This window comes from Phascolarctos cinereus, unplaced genomic scaffold (genome assembly GCF_003287225.1).
Source record: "Phascolarctos cinereus isolate Bilbo 61053 unplaced genomic scaffold, phaCin_HiC Scaffold_4;HRSCAF=312, whole genome shotgun sequence".
NCBI lineage: Eukaryota > Metazoa > Chordata > Mammalia > Diprotodontia > Phascolarctidae > Phascolarctos > Phascolarctos cinereus.
Window position 1 is genome coordinate 596886879 of NW_027555847.1, and position 3783 is coordinate 596890661.

General features: G+C 42.6%; 1 pseudogene; it reads left to right on the top strand.

Annotated features, from left to right (window-relative positions):
• The first annotated feature begins 2845 nt into the window (after positions 1 to 2845).
• Positions 2846 to 3373, top strand: LOC110195283 (biogenesis of lysosome-related organelles complex 1 subunit 2 pseudogene; annotated as a pseudogene).
• The last annotated feature ends 410 nt before the right edge of the window (positions 3374 to 3783 follow it).

The window sequence follows — 3783 nt, forward strand, 5'->3', positions numbered from 1 at the left end:
ATTCTGATCAGCTATGTAGATAACTCTAACATTTTGCCAGCCTATGCATGTTTTCACTAGCTCACTATTCTTTCTCCATGGTATACACATGGAGAAGAGACTGAATTATATCAGTGTTCTTTACTGTCCTAGCTTGCCAATGCTTCTGATCATATGACTGTGTGCCTGGCAGATTGAAATTGTAGTAGTATTTTTGTGTATTTTCCCTTTGAAAAATTTGTTCCCTTGGGTAGGACTACTTACAGAAGGGGTAGATCCTATCTGAAACTAGAAATGTTTCCTACATGTCATTCAATTAAATTCCATTTATCAAGCATTTATTAAACACCTACTATGAGCTAGGCACTATACTAGGTGCTGAGGATACAGAGAGAAAAACAGAACAGTCTCTGCCCTCAAGGGGCTTACCTTCTACTGGAATGAAATACCTTCATTTCTTCTCAAATGTACTGTAAGAGAACACGTGATGCTCTCTCAAGGGTCTAACCTGGAAAAGATTTTACAGGGTCTCAGGGTGGGTCTGTGACATGCTATCATTCTCAGAGAACCAGTCCTGCCATTGACCTGCTCTCTGCCCATTGGGCAAGTCATTTCACTGGGCCTCAGTTTCCTCATCTGTAAAATAAAGGAATTGAGGTCTTACCAAACTCTAGATCTATGATCCTAATATCTCTAAATCTAATATATATGATTTCATAGAAGTTCATTTATATAAATATTGCTCTCTTCCTTCATCTACCCGTATCTCCTGATTGCCTCCTGTCTCCCACAGGCTTCTTTGGAAAGGGATTGGTATACAGGTGCTGATCTAGGAAGGAAAGACCAGGGAAGTACATCCATGTCTAGTTTGAAGGGAGGGAACCAGGGGGCCTATTTGGTACCTTAAAAGCAGTGGGGATGCAAATATTCAGTCACCAGTTATCCATGCAATTGTCACAGGTCTCAAGACAGCAGTACAGGTTGAGAAGACTCTGTGCCCAAATGGCTGTGATCAAGTCCATTGTCAGAGATTATTACACCTTCAGTAATTGTTAATGAAGAGCCATCCTAGCTGATTTTCACAATAGCTTTTGAAAATAACCTGGAAATAGCCTAACAACTCTAAATGATCCTTGGGATCAGTTCTCTTTCCCTTGTTCCAGGGCAAATGAAGCAGAGAAAAGGAAAACAGCAAAGTCTACTTCTGGTTTGATATTTCCTGCTTTTAAAGGTACACACACATACAGCAGCAGCAGCAGCAGCAGCAATAGTGGTGGCGGCAGCAGCAGCAATAGCAGCTGGAATTTATATAGCACTTTAAGGCTTGCAAGTTGCTTGTCATGTTTTTTCATTCGATTCTCACAACTGTCACAGAGGTGCTATCATTATTCCCATTTTACAGATGAGGAAACTGAGGCTGAGAGCCAAGGGAATAGCTCTTTATAACCTGATCTCTTTCTACCTTTCCAGTCTTCTCACACCTTACCCCTTCCATGTACTCTGCAATTCCTTTCAGTTCCTTTCACAAGGTACTCAATCTGCCCATTCCAAGCATTTTTACCAGCTGGCCCCAGAACTCTCTCCCTCCTCATCTCCATCCCTTGGCTTCCCTGGTGTCCTTCAAGTTTCAGTCAAAGTTCCAGTTTCTGAAAGAAGTCTTTCCCAGTCCTCTTGAATTTTAGTGCTTCTTTCTTACAAATCATTCCCCAATTGATCTTGTCTATATCTTGTTTGTACATAATTGCATAGTTGCTTGCATGTTTTCTCTGCAATTTGACTATGAGCTTCTTAAGAGCAGAATCTGGTTCTTGCCATTCATTGTTTCCCTGGCACATAGTAGGTGCTTATTAAGTGCTTGCTAACTGACTTGCCCAGGATCTCATGGCTAGTAAGTGTCTGAGGCAGGATTTGAACTCAGGTTTTCTTGTCTCCAAGGCCAGTGTTCTATCCAGTGATCTACCCAGCTGCCTCACATGTAACTATACTCTGCTGAAACAAGTTTACAAGCCATTTCCTCCTGTCTGAACCATGCCTGAGTCTCAGGCAAAAGTACATTTCTCCGTCTGAATGGGCTGGGTCACTGAAGCTGTGTAGATCAATTTACTTTTTAAAATGCCAATCAATAGCCTTGGCTCCTTGCCCATCACTCTATCTACTGTCAACACCCTTATTAAGGAAATAGTATTTTCCCTGTGTGATTCCATTTTGCCTTATACTTCCTTTTTTCATTTTCCATCAGCAGAGTACTATTTCTTCACAGCAAGGCATATTTTTCATTTGGGACAGGGCACTAAGTCCTATTTATTAGAAGCTCAGGGGAGCAAAATGAATCATGTTTCTACATTATTTTTCAGCGTGTGGAATTCATATGACTTCCCAGTGTCTGACATCTCTCTCATGTAGGGAGGCAAAAGAGTAGAGTGGAAAGATTATAGACTTGGGTTAGAGATCTGGGGTGAAATGACATCTTTGATGCTTGCTACCTGTGTGACCTCTGGTGAGTCACAACCTTCCTGGGACTCAGTTTTCTTATCTGTAATAGGTGGATTGGCCTAGCTGAGCTGTAAAGTCCCTTCTGGCTCTGGATTTATGAACCCATGGATATCTTCCCTGACCTAAAAATGAATCATGGTAACAAAAGAAAACAACATGAAAAGAATAAGGTACTGTGATACCTCGTAAAGTGAAAAGAGCATTGGATTAAGTCACTTAGCTTTCTTTAGCCTTATTTTCCTTATATGTAAAAAGATGGGGTTGTATTAGATGATCTTAAAGCCTTTCCCTTTCCAGCCTGTAAGATGCTCCTTGTTCCCTTACCTGCTTCTCTGACTCTTCATCCTTCCCTTTTTTTTTCTTCCCTCCCCTCCCCTCCTTCTCCCCCATCCCCATCCTTCCCTCCATCCTTTCTCCTTCCTCACTTCTCTGGCCTAGACTATGCCATGGTGGAGAAGGCCAAGGAGGCCATGGAGCCTGCCAAGGCAGTCATCATGGGGCTGTGCCAGGACATGTTCTCCAAAATGGCCACACACCTGACAAGCGAGCTGACAGCCCCCAGTGAAGACTCTAAACCTCTGGAAAATATGAACAAACTGACTAGCTTGAAGTATCTAGAAATGAAAGGCATTGCAGTAAACTTAGGTAGAAACCTAAAGGACTCAAACCAGAAATCTGCAGCACCTCAGCCTCATCTGGATCAGATCACTTTAACTGAGGAGGAAGTAGCTGCTCTTGAGCAGGCAGCTTACAAGTTGGATGCATATTCAAAGAACCTGGAAGCAAAGTACAAGAAGTTGGAGAGGCGATGAAGGAATTCTTTAGCACAAAGACTTCAACTACGAGAGTGTTTCATAAGAGCTGAAATAAGTGGGATGGAACCTATCACTGTGCTTCAATTCCTAAAAGGAAGCGGTGCTGCTCATCCAAGGAGAATTCCAGCCCCCACCTCTAGTTGGATGTGTATCTTGGGCCACCCCTTGATGTTTCCCAAATCTGTAGCCCCTGGAACCTCATTTTATCATGTGCTTCATTGTGTGCCCTGGACCGAGGCTCAGAAATCAGGATCAACCCTGTCTAGAGTAGACACAGAGGAGAGCCTCTCCTCTCCCTGTTCCCTGCCTTCTTCCTTCTCCCCTAAGGCTCCACCTTGGACTCCCTGTTCTGAATGTGCCCCACCCCCTTCATAACCTGTTCTTCAACTTAAATAATAAATGCCGACTTATGACAAAAAAGATTCTCTTTGTTTAATCTTCAGTGAAATGATGAATAAAACATGTTGTCTCAGTCATGGTTTCATTGGACCAAAAT